General features: G+C 41.4%; 1 pseudogene; it reads left to right on the top strand.

Moving 5' to 3' along the window:
• The first annotated feature begins 391 nt into the window (after nt 1-391).
• On the top strand, nt 392-3,863 carry LOC143112608 (uncharacterized; annotated as a pseudogene).
• The last annotated feature ends 13,666 nt before the right edge of the window (nt 3,864-17,529 follow it).

Below are 17,529 nucleotides of genomic sequence, written 5' to 3'. Positions count from 1 at the left end.
CTCTCTCTCCAGCGCTCATTCAGAAGGAGACCCGACATGAAACAGCACTTCTTTGACTTTATGCAGAAGGTCATTGACAACCACCAGGCAGAGCAAGCACCACAACCACAGCCAGGGCAGGAGTGTTGGTATTTGCCGACCTTTGGGGTATACCACCCCCAGAAGCCTGGGAAAATAAGAGTTGTTTTTGATTCCAGCGCTGAGTACAAGGGAATGTCATTGAATGATATGCTTCTCAGCGGACCCAACCTTAACAACACCCTTATTGGTGTTCTACTAAGGTTTAGGAGAGAGCAAATTGCTGTCACTGCCGACGTAGAACAGATGTTCTATGGATTCAAGGTCAGAGAGGACCACCGCCATTTCCTTCGGTTTCTGTGGTACAGAGATAATGATCCAGATAAGGAGATCGATCATAGACTACTGGATGACTGTGCATGTATTCGGGAACAGCCCGTCACCAGCGGTAGCAACATATGGACTGAGGAAAGCTGCAGAGCAAGGAGAAGCTGAACATGGTAGTGATGCAAAACAGTTTGTCTTCAGAAATTTTTATGTTGATGATGGACTCACCTCAGTGGGCAAGGAGGACGAGGTTATCGATCTCCTGAAGCGAACTAAGGCCATGCTGGCTGAGTCCAACTTAAGACTTCACAAGATAGCTTCAAATAGCCCAAGGGTCATGGAGGCTTTTCCTGTGGAAGAACGAGCAAGTGACTTCAAGGATCTAGATTTGGGAGCAGACCCCTTGCCCCTCCAGAGGAGTTTGGGTTTAAGCTGGGAACTCCAGACTGACAGTTTCACCTTCAGAGTATCAAGAGACATTAAACCATTCACTCGGAGAGGCATGCTGTCCACTGTTAACAGTCTTTATGATCCCCTTGGATTCGCTTCTCCCATCACGGTCCAAGGCAAGGCATTGGTGAGAGACGTTTCCTCAGAACAGTACGAGTGGGACACGCCTCTCCCACCAGAGAAAGAGATGCAGTGGAGAGCATGGACCAACTCTTTAACAGAGCTGGAACAGGTTTGCATTCAGAGAACATACATTCCAGTCTCTATGTCATGTTGTAAATGGATAGAACTATGTGTTTTTGCAGACGCTTCGACTTTGGCAATAGCTGCTGTAGCCTACCTGCGTGCCTTGGATTCTGAAGGAAGATGGCATGTAGGGTATGTTATGGGAAAATCAAAGCTCGCTCCTTACCCCATGCACACCATACCACGCCTGGAGTTGTGCGCAGCAGTCTTGGCGGTCGAGCTGGCAGAAGTGATCCAATCTGAAATAGATATAGAGTTGCAAGCAGTGAAGTTCTTCACAGATAGTCGCATCGTGCTGGGTTACATTCACAACAGTTCACGTAGGTTCTATACCTATGTAGCTAACCGAGTAGCTCGCATTCGAGGCTCTACTGAACCAAAACAGTGGCAGTATGTGTTGACTGACCAAAACCCTGCTGACCAGGGAACCAGGCCGTTTCCAGCAGCTTACCTCTCATCATCCAGTTGGTTGCTTGGCCCCCCTTTTCTTAGTCAGTTAAACACAGGTCAAGACAATGAAGCAGAAATGTTTGAGCTTGTTGACGCAGACAAAGACAAAGAAGTTCGGCCCCAAGTCACCTGTCTTGTAACCAAGGTCGCAGGGCAGTCTCTTGGATCATCAAGATTTGAACGCTTCTCTGCTTGGAAGAGTCTAGTAAGAGGTGTGGCAATTCTCATTCATGTAGTCAAGTCATTCTCAAGAGAGAAGAGTGATGGTTGTAAGGGATGGCATCAATGCAGTCAGCTGCTCAACACAGAGCGTTCCCAAGCGAAGATGGATATCTTCAAAGCTGTGCAGGATGATGTGTATAAAGAGGAGCTGAAATGTTTAACTCAGGGTACCAAAGTGCGCCGCGAAAGTTCCCTTGCTAAGCTGGATCCCTTCATTGACGAGAGCGGATTGATTAGAGTTGGAGGTCGGATACACAGGGCAGATTTGGAAGACCAAGAGAAACATCCTCTCATCCTACCAGCCGGCCATCATGTGACCACTCTCCTGGTCCAACACTACCATGATAAAGTAGCCCACCAAGGTCGCCACTTCACAGAGGGTGCATTGCGCACCGCTGGTGTCTGGATAGTAGGAGGGAGGAGACTCATCTCTAGTATCATATTCAAATGCGTCACCTGTAAGAAATTGAGAGGAAAGAGAGAAGTTCAAAAGATGTCTGATCTGCCGACTGACAGGTTGGCAACGGACCCGCCTTTTACTCATGTAGGGCTTGATGTTTTTGGCCCGTGGACTGTCACCACTCGGCGGACACGAGGTGGAGCTGCTGAGAGCAAGAGGTGGGCCGTCATCTTTGCTTGTTTAAGTACAAGAGCGGTGCATCTTGAAGTGATTGAATCCATGTCGACCTCGAGCTTCATCAACGCCATGAGGCGCTTTCTATCCATACGTGGACCTATCAAACACCTAAGGTCGGATAGAGGCACCAATTTTGTCGGTGCGTGCAGAGAACTTCAAATTAACACGGATGACCCTGAGATCAAGAACTACCTGCAGGAGCAGGGATGTACTTGGACCTTTAATGCTCCCCATTCCTCACATATGGGAGGAGCTTGGGAGAGGCTAATAGGAGTGGCAAGACGCATCCTGGATGGACTGCTAGTGAAGGATGGTGCTACCAGACTGTCTCATGAAGTCCTATCAACCTTGATGGCTGAGGTTATGGCCATTATGAATTCTAGACCGCTGGTCCCAGTCTCTTATGATGCTGAAGTACCTGAAATGCTCTCACCTGCCACTCTGCTCACCCAGAAGGCGAGCGTTACTCCTGCACCCATGGGAGACTTCGAATTGGATCATTCTGCAAGGTACAATGGCGCCAGGTCCAGAGCTTGGCAGACTCCTTCTGGAAGAGGTGGAGATTGGAGTACCTGGCAACACTTCAACCACGGAGGAAGTGGACCTCAGAGAAGCCTGACCTCCAGGAAGGTGACATTGTTTTGATAAGGGACACTCAAGCAAAACGCAACGATTGGCCTCTTGGACGGGTAGTAAAGGCCATTGCAAGCTCGGACAGCAAAGTCCGCAAGGTCGTTGTGAAGACTCTTAGCCAAGGGGTAATTAAGGAGTACCTTAGACCCATTAGCGGTGTTGTCTTACTCATGCCACAGAAGAAAGTGTAAATAGTGGTATAACACATTTATACCAAGCGGGGAGTGTTCTGACTCCTGTCAGTAAATGCGAGGGATTTAGTTTCACCTGGTGGTGGTTTATGTTACTGCAGCTTTATTTACCAGGCACTTTCAGTGTGCAAGCATGGTTAAGTGCTCCTCCACAAAGTTTGTTGTCTGAGCCTTGGAGTGAAACCAACAGTGAGTTTTTCATGTAATTTGTTATTTTAGTTGTTTAATGATACTGTAATGTCCAAGGTGGTGTTCCAGACATTTATTTTAAGTTATAAAACCGTGTCAACTAGGCTATTGCTAATCTCGAGTTAGCAAGCGTTAGCAGGATGCTATTTAAACTGCTAGGTCATTGTCAAGCCTAGCTCAGGCTATAAGCTATGTTTGTGTGTGAACCATTGTTAAATCTTACTTACCTGCTACTTACCTGTGTGAACATAAGCTACTGGGAGAATGATGTGTTAGTTTAAGTAATAGTGTGTAGCCTACTTACCTGATTTATAACCTGAAAAGTGTGTACAGTGTTGTGGCACATATTTTATTTTTATGGTAACATTGTGTAAATTTCATTGTGTTGCAGTTTTACAAAAAAGAAGATTTCAGTAAAGCACTCAAACTGGATTCAAGCCTACTGGGTCTTTCTTGTTAGCTATCTGTCTACATATACAGCTCACGTATTAGCCAGGACAGAATAGTATGGCTCAACCTCATTGCTGCATTTCACTGCCCAGGTTGCTGTGTGAAATAGCACTTAATAACTGGGAGATTGGCTCCCATTCTAAAGTGGAAACTGGTTCCTTGGTAGCACGCACATTGTAGTGTACAACTGTAGGGCCTAGGATGACCATTTTTTCCGTATATTTGCCTCCAGGGGTCATGTTAACCCAGTTCATGTGCACACATGTGCACAAACAGATACACACACACACACACATTCACAGTAATCATACGTATGACCAGGGCCGGCCCGAGGCATAAGCGAACTAAGCGGCTGCTTGGGGCCTCCTGGCCACCAGGGGGCCCCCAATCGAGTTTTTTTTTTTTTTTTTACATAATAAATAACGTAAACAAGTGACATCAATGAATGAATAAATGAAACAATTATCATTCAAATCAAGAAAATTATGATTTCATGATCAATATGCCTGCCTACTGCTACTGTGTCTGCCAGCCTTTGAGTCACGTGCATAAAGTAGACACCTCGGGTGCATATACAATTCGTGCAGACACTGCATCAAGTTCAACAATCGGAAGAGACGGTAATGTTAAGACAAGTCACAAAAAAGGACGTATCTCTCTGGTGCCGAAAACAGAACGAAGAAAATGACAGAGGAGGAGAAAAACGAGCAAGATACAGGTATGTTTTGCATGATTATTTACAGTATGTTTTGTGCTTGAGGTAGCTAGCTAGCTGTCATGATCTAATATAAGCCATCACCAGAGCTAAATCTCCGCCATCAACAGAGAAATGTCTCCCATTAATATATATTTATCTAGATGTATTTCAGATGTCAAGGATATTGGGATTGTTTTGGATGATTGTTATTTAATCATTGCAGGTTCGTCCACTGCAGAGTTGCAGATGCCTAAAAACCAGGAACGAAGTAGGAATAATTATCTATTTTTTGGGACATTTTATTTTTGATTATTAATGTTTGTCTATTTTGTTTTTATTTTGTAGTTGAAAATTGCTCATTTAATGCACATTTGCGGATTTGTTCAGCAAATCTGTTGAAAAACAAGTCATTAAACTGATGTACTTGTTTACAACAAATACAAATGCTGTTGTATTTTGTTATTTGTCAATTCAACTTCAGTAAACCACCCTTAGGGCTTCACTTTGAATATGAATGTTTCAAATAAATCTGTGATTTTAGTACCCTCTAAGATTAAAAGGTGACAGGGTTGGTGTAAATAACAACTATATTAATACATTGGTTTACCAAGCACATGGGGCCAGAAGTCTAGATTGGAGCCCCAAAACATTTTTGGCATGTGAGCAAGGATGGATTACTGAATGAGCCTACCGAGCCCAAGAGGTCAAGGGACCCTGAACCCCAAGTAGTTGTGTGAATTCACTACCAATAAGTCAAAAAGCAAAAGGCTATGAATCTGAACAAATTTAGGTACTGCCCTTCTCCAGCTGACCATCCCAAAAATGCACCAGAATACAGGAAATCACATCTAACCCCCCCCCCCTCCACACACACACACACACACACACACACACCCGTTTGTACCCACATTTGCACAAACAGGGTAGGGGGAGAGGGTCCTTATGCATCTGTGTCCAGGGGGACAGTAGTTCATAATCAGTCGCTGTATTAATACATAACCTCACTGAATTAATTTATAATATGACATTATAGTGTGAAGTTGTCAATTATCGCCAAGCACAGGTGACTGCGTTGTGGGAGGGGGCCCCCAAATCAAATTCTGCTTAGGGCCCCCAAAAGGCTTGGGCCGGCACTGCGTATGACACATACTCACACAGTAGACATATGTACGCTTCCATGCACAGGCACATACGCAGGCACGCACACACACACACACACACACACACACACACACACCCACACACATAACATAAACATAACAAAAACAATCAAGAATTTATCATAATTATGAACAGGCAAGATGGAGGTGGGGTTGTATAAAATGAATTTTACATGTGAAATCTATGAACTAATCATGTTTTGGTACTTGTTGTCTAGCAGATACCAGTGAGAATTGAGTGTGGATAGTGCAATTTAGTGAGACAGTTAGAATCATATAGGCCTTTCAGCGTGATTTCTTTTTGTGGAAAAAATGTGCTGGACTGGGCGGCGGTCATATTTTGTACCGCTCTGCGGTACATCTAGTTAAGATTATATCAATAATAAAGGCCTAATTCGTCATGAACAAGAAATTTGTGAATACACACCTAACAAATGGTTAATGTTGCCTAACACATGCCTTACAAGTCACTAATACAGGTATTAATTAGGTATGTATTGGTGGCTAACATGTGAACCTTAAAATAAAGTGTTACCGAAATATATATATATAGATAGATAGATATATAGATAGATATATATATATAGATAGATAGATAGATAGATAGATAGGAGCACAATATCCAGTCTCTTTTCTGAGATAAACACTGTGATTTCCTTTTTAAAAATAGATTTCACATGACATGCAGTGTGGCACGCCTGCCCTCTTGACAACTCCCTTCTTCCCCCAAAGAGTTCTGTTGCACAACAGCCCCTGCTGACAAGGAGCACAGCGTTACCGGGGCAACAGGAGTTGAGGCAACTCCAGGGCCTGTGACATTGTCTTTGGGTGTTATGTAACAGCACACTCAAAGTGCTGGCTTGCTTTGCCTTTGATTTGCCTGGCTAAAAGAGAGTCGTGCTTTGTCTCCTGTTGGTGGCAGGGTGTGCACTGGCACTAGCAGACTGAAGGAAACTAACAGGATATCCTGGCTGTGATTTTTATCCAGGGAATTTCGGAACTGTACCTGATGCGTAATCTCACCATGTATTTGGCAAAAGCCCTCACCATGCTCACCCTGTGCTCATGGGAAGCAGCAGGGTCCACCGACTGCAGCAACCTGGTGAGATACTTAAAGCCAGAGGATGCCAACTTGGTGAGCAAAGTTTCATTCCTGCAAGTAGTGCGAATGTCTTATCTTTCAGTCATCCAGCCAACCAACACCTTACCTGAGCCAACACCTCAGTGGTATTGGTTCCTGTACTTTGCTAATATTTTTGTATGTGTAGTCTAATTGAGAATGATAATGGTGGTTTTACATTGCATAATAGTCATTGCCATGTTTATGCAGCATGCATGGCTGCCTACAACATGGTCTTACTCTATGATTGTGAAGCATTAGCATATATCTTTTGTTTTGTAGGTCTTTGGTAAGTGGACTGTTGTGATTGCAACAGCAGATGAGGCTCTTCATGGAACTGTGCAGCAGCTCAGAAGCTCCTGGTTTGAAGTTAAACCATTTCCAGATAGCAGTGTTGTCCATTTCCACTGGCGAGAGAGAATGTGAGTGAGTGAGTTAGAGTTAAGTTTAATACTGTATCTGCAAGACCTTGATCCCCCACATAATTTATATCAGTGTAAAAATTGGACATTAATCCTCTTTAAACAGCATGTGGAACAAAGAAACAGATTAATTCGGACCACTGACATTATTCTCAGCACCTTGTTTGGCCTAGGAATTGAGATTGAGAGACAAGTGTCAAGTTTCACTTCCCATGATTAGTTTTTGAGACACTTTTTTAATGGTTTTCAGAGGAAGTGTATGCACATACGGAGCTGAAAATGCCACGGTTTATAAAGACCGCACAGCTCTCGCAAGTGAGTGAAAACTCTCAGTGTTAATTAACCCTTAAAGGTGTAGGTTTTTGAACATTCTAAGTTCCGCAACAATTGAAGGTTCTAAAATTCTATGTTGAATTCATAGACTGTAAAAAATAGGTTGAATTCAATGAACCCAGATATTCTTTAGAACGTTCATTTCTCAACATTCCCATCACACCGGTGTGACGGTACTCCTTTAAGGGTTAAGTGTTACTTCAATGTGTCAAAAACATGGGACATGACAAGTTTTGATATGCTGTTAAATCTTTCTTTTATGCAGTTGAGTCAGAGCAGTACAAGGGTCAATACCTACACACTTGCCCTGACTGTTACTTGACCATTACAAAGGCAGAGATCAATGGTCTGTCTGGCCGCTACTTCGTCTTTGCAAGTGAGTTTTGTATTATCTCAACAGAACTCACGCCTCTAGGCTACTTTTTTACAGGCAATTGTTATGCTGTTTCTGACCAGCTATATTTTAACATTTTACCTTTGTACGAGGAAAAACAACATCATCACATTTTATGAGTGCTAAACAAAATTGTAATAGCTCTCATAATTTGTATTATAGATAGATGCATTCTAACTACTTTATATTGTATGGATTTGTTTGTAATGCATTATAGTTACTGAGTTCATAGAAAGTTCATTATTAGTATTATTATGACCGCCGCGCAGCGAAGCGGCGGTCATATAGGTTTAGTCAGATTTTTTTTTTTTTTTTTTTTTTTTTTTTTTTTTTTTCGCATGCCCAAATTTCTGTCAATGATTCCCGGGACACTGAAAGACCGGGGTACACGAAACTTGGTGGGCATGTAACCCCACATGGATAGCATGGAACCATCGTTTTTCGTTTTGATCTGTAGCCCCCCCGCTGGACTGGACCCCCCGAAAGGAGGGTAGGGCAGACACAGTTTTCTGTGAATATCTCGAAAACCGTAGGGTTTAGGAGGACCATTTTTTTTTTGTATGTTTGCCTCCAGGGGTCATGTTAACCCATTTCATGTGCACACATGTGCACAGATACACACACACACACACATACATTCACAGTAATCATACGTATGACACATACTCACACAGTAGACATATGTACGCTTGCATGCACAGGCACATACGCAGGCACAAACACAAGCACGCACGCACACACACACACACACACACACTCACACACACACACACACACACACACACACATAACATAAACATAACACAAACAATCAAGAATTTCTCAGAATTATAAACAGGCAAGATGGAGGTGGGGTTGTATAAAATTAATTTTACATGTGAAATCTATGAACTAATCATGTTTTGGTACTTGTTGTCTAGCAGATACCAGTGAGAATTGAGTGTGGATAATGCAATTTAGTGAGACAGTTAGAATCATATAGGCCTTTCAGCGTGATTTCTTTTTGTGGAAAAAATGTGCTGGACTGGGCGGCGGTCATATTTTGTACCGCTCTGCGGTACATCTAGTTATTAATATAGTAATATCTTAATGTATGTGCAGCTATCTTTAGTCTCTCATGCTCAAAACTAAACAGGGTTTAATTGTTTCAGAGCGAGGAGGGAGTTTAACAGACTCTGAACGGCGGAGCTTTGAAATGCAAGCAGAATGTCTGGGCTTTCTTCCAACTTATTTCACCTTCCCTAACACATCAGGTAAGGACTGTTTCTGACAGTCAAATCTGAAGTCAAGGGGAAAATATATTAATTTATCCAAAATATGCACCAGTAGATGTTTGTACAGTACATATCAAAATGAATATTCTTTTTCAGAACTCTGCCCTGAACAGGAGCAACCTGTCAACACAAGATAAAATGAAGAAATCATGAAGTCTTTAGGTGCCATTTGGCCCTATCGGAAAAAATCCATGTAACAGATAGAAAGATATCCATAATCCATGTGACAGATAGAAAGATATTGCACTCTTTCAGAGAGAGACAGAGAAAGAGAGAGAGAAATGTGTAACACTCTCACATATTAATGTGCATAAAGTCGGAAATGTGCATACATTTCCTATATATCCGTTTCTCATGCTGTTAATGTGTTTACTCAGATCGTTTGTGAGAAGAAATAATACAATCTAATAATCTTGTAATCATGCCTGGGATTAATGTCATGCTTGATTGTGCCCTCTCGGCCTTCATAATGCAAGACCTATGAAGCCATTAGTGACCCTGAATGCTTCACCTCTGGCATTCCAGGGATTTACTAACCAGTACTTTGTATCAGCTGAGTGATTTTGTTAAAATAAAAGTGTTGACTAAGCATTAGTTTTAAAGGGCTTTATTTATGATTCTCTCAACAATCATGTTCCTATAATCTGAGATACACAAATCTTATGGAACAAATAAATGAAAAGAATTCAGTCACATTTATAACAAGTTAACATTTCTTTACACAATCTAAAACATCAATGTATGATTTAGTTGCCAGAAGTTCCTATGGAGTGGTTATTCAGTACTTTGCATGTTTTCATGCTTTAAAGACAAATAGCTTAGTTAATAACTAGATGTACCGCAGAGCAGTACAAAATATGACCGCCGCCCAGTCCAGCACATTTTTTCCACAAAAAGAAATCACGCTGAAAGGCCTATATGATTCTAACTGTCTCACTAAATTGCATTGTCCACACTCAATTCTCACTGGTATCTGCTAGACAACAAGTACCAAAACATGATTAGTTCATAGATTTCACATGTATGTGATTGTTTGTGTTATGTTTATGTTATGTGTGTGGGTGTGGGTGTGTGTGTGTGTGTGTGTGTGTGTGTGTGTGTGTGTGCCTGCGTATGTGCCTGTGCATGGAAGCGTACATATGTCTACTGTGTGAGTATGTTTCATACGCAGTGCCGGCCCAAGCCTTTTGGGGGCCCTAAGCAGAATTTGATTTGGGGGCCCCCTCCCACAACGCAGTCACCTGTGCTTGGCGATAATTGACAACTTCACACTATAATGTCATATTATAAATTAATACAGTGAGGTTATGTATTAATACAGCGACTGATTATGAACTACTGTCCCCCTGGACACAGATGCATAAGGACCCTCTCCCCCTACCCTGTTTGTGCAAATGTGGGTACAAACGTGTGTGTGTGTGTGGGGGGGGGGGGGTTAGATGTGATTTCCTGTATTCTGGTGCATTTTTGGGATGGTCAGCTGGAGAAGGGCAGTACCTAAATTTGTTCAGATTCATAGCCTTTTGCTTTTTGACTTATTGGTAGTGAATTCACACAACTACTTGGGGTTCAGGGTCCCTTGACCTCTTGGGATCGGTAGGCTCATTCAGTAATCCATCCTTGCCAAAAATGTTTTGGGGCTCCAATCTAGACTTCTGGCCCCATGTGCTTGGTAAACCAATGTATTAATATAGTTGTTATTTACACCAACCCTGTCACCTTTTAATCTTAGAGGGTACTAAAATCACAGATTTATTTGAAACATTCATATTCTAAGTGAAGCACTAAGGGTGGTTTACTGAAGTTGAATTGACAAATAACAAAATACAACAGCATTTGTATTTGTTGTAAACAAGTACATCAGTTTAATGACTTGTTTTTCAACAGATTTGCTGAACAAATCCGCAAATGTGCATTAAATGAGCAATTTTCAACTACAAAATAAAAACAAAATAGACACATTAATAATCAAAAATAAAATGTCCCAAAAAATAGATAATTATTCCTACTTCGTTCCTGGTTTTTAGGCATCTGCAACTCTGCAGTGGACGAACCTGCAATGATTAAATAAATACATAAATAAATTAAAAAAAAACGATGTTAAATGTGTCGTGTCATATTAACAGGCTATGTAACCATTTGCCATCAAGAAAACCTCACCTTCTGGTAGGTAGAGTTAGGTACAGGTAGAGATGTGCTCCAAAGGACTTCAACAGTGTCTCTGAAAAAAAAAAAAATATTGCATAAGTGCATAGTTGATCGAGCAGAATGAGTTTATTTTGCTATCATTAATTACACTCAAATAACAAGCAATTCCACATGTAACAATTCATATTCTATTGGCAAATGAGGCATAATCAAAAGAGTATACTTAATTGCAGTATGGTGAACGCTTAACATGGTGATCTACTGCAGCCTAAATATTAGGGTAGCACCGCTACATCACTTGCCACTATCTTAATCAAATGTAAATTTATTTTCATCACAGAAGTCTCCCCACCCAACATGGTATATTTTCTCAAACACTACCATCTCTCTCCAAAGATCTTAGAGCAGAGCGCACGTACTGTTCCATCTTTGCCTATGAAGCTGGAACGTTACCGATGCCCAGAGTCGAGCTAGTCAGTGGGTTGGGTTGGGACTGGGAGCCTGTTGTTGCTATAAGACTTACCACTATGTCACATATTATAGAGCAGTAATAAACTATCAACACTTTCAGGTGCGAAATCAGAAACAATCCCTCTGTGGTAAATTTGCCTTCAGCTACGTTTTCATGTAGCTACTGTAGTGCTAATGTCCACTTCAGTCAGCTAGCTAACTTTAATTTACGACATAATAAGCCCACCTAGAGCTAGGGTACATGCTTGATTGAACATCCAAAACAATCCCAATATCCTTGACATCTGAAATACATCTAGATAAATATATATTAATGGGAGACATTTCTCTGTTGATGGCGGAGATTTAGCTCTGGTGATGGCTTATATTAGATCATGACAGCTAGCTAGCTACCTCAAGCACAAAACATACTGTAAATAATCATGCAAAACATACCTGTATCTTGTTCATTTTTCTCCTCCTCTGTCATTTTCTTCGTTCTGTTTTCGGCACCAGAGGGATACGTCCTTTTTTGTGACTTGTCTGAACATTACCGTCTCTTCCGATTGTTGAACTTGATGCAGTGTCTGCACGAATTGTATATGCACCCGAGGTGTCTACTTTATGCGCGTGACTCAAAGGCTGGCAGACACAGTAGCAGTAGGCAGGCATATTGATCATTAAATCATAATTTAATGATAATTGTTTCATTTATTCATTCATTGATGTCACTTGTTTACGTTATTTATTATGTAAAAAAAAGAAAAAGAAACTCGATTGGGGGCCCCCTGGTGGCCAGGAGGCCCCAAGCAGCCGCTTAGTTCGCTTATGCCTCGGGCCGGCCCTGGTCATACATATGATTACTGTGAATGTGTGTGTGTGTGTGTGTATCTGTTTGTGCACATGTGTGCACATGAACTGGGTTAACATGACCCCTGGAGGCAAATATACGGAAAAAATGGTCATCCTAGGTCCTACAGTTCTCAAGATATTCACAGAGAACTGTGTCTGGCCTACCCTCCTTTCGGGGGGTCCAGTCCAGCGGGGGGGCTACAGATCAAAACGAAAAATGACAGTTCCATGCTATCCATGTGGGGGTACATGCCCACCAAGTTTTGTGTACCCCGGTCTTTCAGTGTCCCGGGAATCCTTGTTGGTGTACGTCACTAAATGTACACATAAATTGTTTTATTGTAAGGCCCCCCATGAACGAAAGTACACAAAACGTGGCATGCATTCGGAGGGTGTCATAATGATCCTACACTTTCAATTTCGTGCAGTTTTGACCATGTCAGCCAGAGATATTGTGATGAAAACACCTAATTTTTTGCTTTTTAATTTTTAACTAGATGGCGCTATACATGAAATAAGTGGTAATGGGATGAGTTGACATGGCCCCTTGAGATCAACATACAAAAAAAAAGGTGGACCTCCTAGGCCCTACGGTTCTCGAGATATTCACAGTAAACTGTCTCCGGCCACCTACAGGCCAGTTGGTGTATAGTAACATAAATTAATTTATTGTGTGGCCCCCCATGAACGGAATTCCACGAAACTTGGCGTGCATTCAGAGGGTGTCATAATGATCCTACACTTCCAATTTCATGCAGTTTTGACTATGTTAGGTCACAGATACATGCGATTACAACACCTCATTTTTACTTTTTTGTGTTTAACTAGGTGGCGCTATACATGAAATGAAATGATGGAATGGGTTGACATGGCCCCTTGAGATCAACATACAAAAAAAAAATGGTCCTCCTAAACCTTACGGTTCTCGAGATATTCACAGAAAACTGTGTCTGCCCTACCCTCCTTTCGGGGGGTGCAGTCCAGCGGGGGGGCTACAGATCAAAACGAAAAACAATGGTTCCATGCTATCCATATGGGGTTACATGCCCACCAAGTTTCGTCTACCCCGGTCTTTCAGTGTCCCGGGAATCATTGACGGAAATTTGGACATGCGAAAAAGAAAAAGAAAAAAAAAAAAAAATCTGACTAAACCTATATGACCGCCGCTTCGCTGCGCGGCGGTCATAATAACAACTCACAATATATATATTTTTCATCAAAGAACAATTCCACAATCTACCAGAAGAATATATTTTTAAAGAGCACAGGTACCCAAAATTGTGTCAAGTCATATTTTGGGTAGTTGGAGGAAAGGGCCTCCTGTAAATGCTACTATATTGGGGACTGCTTGCCTGGGATCTCTCACCTGAAACAATAGGATAAGAATGTGTTGCTGGTCATAATGGATGTATGAAAAGGATCTTTACATTACAAATTTATATTTGGATAAATTACAGCTAGTTTGAAATTGGATTGATAATACAACTTTTAAATTATGGAGACTTACGACGAAGATCAGGATTCAAGTAATATTTGCCCCATCTGCAAATATGGAGTTTTCTGTATCATTTCTATATTTTCTTTGATTTGATTCTCTTTGACTTTGAATTTTATTTTTGTTATTCTGTTGCATCTTTTATTTCTTTATGCTACGGTTTATTTCATTTGATTTCCTTTTCAGTTTGTCCTGACTAGGAATACTTGTTGCTCAGATGATATAGTTACAGATTTCCCAATTCCATTATAGGTGCTAAGATAACAGGAGGATCATTTTATATAATCCTCATTTGAGCCTTTCCTGGCTGTGTTGTTATTTTATTTTTATTTTATTTGTTTCCTTGTTCTCATTGGGTTAATTTCTGATGGTCTGTTTGCTTGCTTTAACTGCTGATATATTTTAATTTCATTAGAAAGCAGGTTAAAGTTTCATTTTTATGTTGTTTGTTTGTTGTTTTGTAATGATTTATTTCATACATTTACAAGCTTTGCTCCTAGCCACCCATCACCGGATGATATTTGATGTCTACAAGCAGAACTTTACCATACATTGACGTCCTCCTGTAGTTTGTTTTTGTTATTAGTTTCAGAGACGGATCTGATGGACAAGGGTGTGCCACCGATCCGAAGGGGGATGGTTGATGGTTTTTTAACAATGGTGATGGTGATGTGTGTAAATAGCCTGTTACATTACAGGTTGAGGACTTGGACTCCTCAAGAAACTTTACTTCTCAAGAACACTGTTTAATAGACGAGATGTTTTGTTACCACTGTCATAAGAAATGTTTACATTATTACTAGGAATTCTGTTCTGAGGCATCACAAGCTGGCTTCAGAAGTGTGATGAGACACAACTTATCGAAAGGGGAACAGAACAAAGGGAACTGGAGAAGGAAACATTGAAGAAAAAGAAGAGGAACACAGGGTGTGGGGGAACGCCCCCTATTAATAGAGCCAAGCGCCGCCCTAAGCACATTTTGCACACACATACACATCCTAAACATTGTGCACCACATGAAAGCAACCCATCTGTGATTTTATTCTATTGCATTGTGCACCACAAGAAGAATGGAAACTGGCTTTGGTTGCATTTTCTTAGCTGTTTCTATGGTAGATGATGTCAGTCTTTCTACTGTTGTTGTTTTTATTCTCTTATGATCTGTAACCTCCTTCCACACCCTAAAAAGTCCTTTGTTGTTAATAAGCCGATTCATAATTTATGTAAGCAAGTTTAGATGTTCAAGTCTTTAAGGACTTGAAAAGGGGGAATTGAAGGGAATAATTTTATATGACCATTTCTTGCTCCAGACTGGGTGGAGGCTAAGCACATTTACATTTAGAGGGCATTCTCTTTCTCCCTTTGATCTATTCAATGCAGATGTAGGTGTGAAATGCTCCCCACTGGCTCCTACCATCTGTCCACAATCTGCTCTTTGGGTTAAACAAAGACCTGGGTTAAACCTAGCTGAATTATATGTTTGTGTTATTAACTGTAAATGTATTCATGTTTGGTATCATTTTTATAGTCTCAGTACAAGGAGTATAATGAATTAAGTGTAAGAATGTTTAGAACATCCTGTATAACATTTCTACCTGAGGAGCCTTCCTAATATGTTAAATAGTAAGTGGGTGTGTGTAGGTGTGTCTGGGTGTGGCTGACGGAAACGGCGGGAAGAGATAGCCAATCAGAGGACGTTGTACCTATGATCACCACGTGAACCACACCCTTGCAAATTGAGCATAAAAGGCCAGCCTCTTCTGGTAGTCTTTAGAAGAGAAATGATGAGAACATCTGGTGGAAACCAATGATGGGGTGACCCAAACATGTACCTCTCTCCCTTGAGGGCCACTGGCCCTCATTGAAAAGAATAAAGCCTGGATCCTGATCTTCATCGTCCTGATTGAGTCTCAAGAGAAATATGGTAGTAAAAAATATACTATCAGTTAAAAGGCTTCCTCAAACACCAGGGGAAAAAAAATTCTGACACTTACCAAGCCACTGCTTGCAAACCAGTGAACTTGAGTACAAATGTGTATACAGTGTCTAAACACTGCTACTTCATACAGCTTTTAAGCATGAAGCATGAGTATTTGAGGAACATACATGGTGGAAGAGGGCCTCTCTCATCACCTCCATTAAGGGGCCTTCAGGCACTTCTGAATAGATCAAATGGAATAGAGAAAATGGAATTTGGAACAGCCACTACCACAAAAGTCACGAAAGTTTAAAACCGGTTTGTACTTTTGAACCACTGATGGGCACATAAAGTAATTGTATAGCAGCATAATACATAATAAAGGTATTCTACACATTGTCCAATGCAATACTTTATCCCCAGAACCATTTCATCAGGTATACAGTACAGTACATGCGGCACTGAATGGCCAACTAAAACAAACCTCTTGTGCACTTTGCTGCTGGGGCAACCGTGCGGGACACATACAAAAATGTCACTCTGTGTTACATAAAAGGCTACTCTGAAGATCCCTCCCAGCATTACGTATTCAAATCCATCCCCGTGTTATACAACAACAACACGCCGGACGATATAAAAGCGTTGGACGTCCCAGCTTCTGGACGACTGGTCTCTTGTTAGTGTTCCTTCCCTGGAGTAGAGCGGAGGCTACAGCATGGCTCTCTTGTGGACTATCTCCCTGTGCGGACTCCTCTCTCTGACACTCTCTGCGTCTCCTGAGTGCGACGAGCTGGTCAAGCCTCTAGTGCTGACCGATTCATCTGCAGTAAGTTATGGGCTGGGGGTGGGGGGGGGGGGTGGTTCAAAAGCATGTTGAATTGTTCTGTTATCTAAAGGCAGAGGGTGCAGAATCAATGTATGCCTTTTCATTTGTAAAATGATCATTGTGAAAGAGCATGGGTAGCAATTTGATATTTTACAATGTATGTCTTACGCAGTTTAAATATTCATGATTTTTTCATTTTTACACACTCTTTCTCTCTGTTTGTCTGTGTGTGTGTGTGTGTGTGTGTGTGTGTGTGATCTAAAAGATTCATGGGAAGTGGATTGTTCTTGCTGCTCTGGGTGAGGGCACCATGCAAAAGTACCTGGGAGACATGACCAGCTCCTGGTTTGAAATCACCCCCACAAGCCAAGAGGGAAAGGTTCTGACACGATGGGGTGATAGAGTGTACGTTTGAACGCATCATCACTTCGTCAGTAGCAAAATATGAGAAATATAAATTCACAAGGATGATGAAGACAGATGATTGATTAAGATACAGTCATACTAACCTAGATCTTTATTGCTATAATAATGTTATGATGCAGATGGCATATAAATATATACAATTTGTCTGTTTTCTTAGGAATGGGAAATGTCTACTTGGCAGTTTGGATGCCACAGTCTCAG

The sequence above is a fragment of the Alosa pseudoharengus genome, unplaced genomic scaffold, assembly GCF_046254945.1.
Source record: "Alosa pseudoharengus isolate Yale_2024_CS ecotype anadromous, Long Island Sound unplaced genomic scaffold, YU_APseudo_1.1 YU_APseudo_1.1_scf_8, whole genome shotgun sequence".
NCBI lineage: Eukaryota > Metazoa > Chordata > Actinopteri > Clupeiformes > Clupeidae > Alosa > Alosa pseudoharengus.
Note: the sequence above shows the minus strand (reverse complement) of the source record. Positions and strands in the feature narration are given on the sequence as shown.